Below are 355 nucleotides of genomic sequence, written 5' to 3'. Positions count from 1 at the left end.
GGCACAAAAAGCAACAAGCGCAAAGCTAAGGGTTCATTTAATGCTTCATGAAACTCCGCAGCCACCTTGTTTTCGTAGCTGCTCCGTCCTTTCTTGGCGCCTGACTCTTCATGACCTCACTCGGAGTTTTCTTGCCAAGGAGGCCCAAGGCTTGCCATTTCCTTTTCCTATTTTTTGGCAGTGAGGAAACCGAGACAAACAGGACTAAGAGACTTGCTGCTCAGGGTCACACGTGTGAGGCCCGGTTTAGCCTTATCGCCACCCAGTGGACGCTCCTCTTTAATTAAGTTTTCTGGATGCTTCGGCGGGGACCTGGGCCACTGAGGACGCTGGGGCTTTTTTCAGGTCCCCCTGG

This window comes from Sarcophilus harrisii, chromosome 2, assembly GCF_902635505.1.
Source record: "Sarcophilus harrisii chromosome 2, mSarHar1.11, whole genome shotgun sequence".
NCBI lineage: Eukaryota > Metazoa > Chordata > Mammalia > Dasyuromorphia > Dasyuridae > Sarcophilus > Sarcophilus harrisii.
This window is presented reverse-complemented; position numbering follows the sequence as displayed.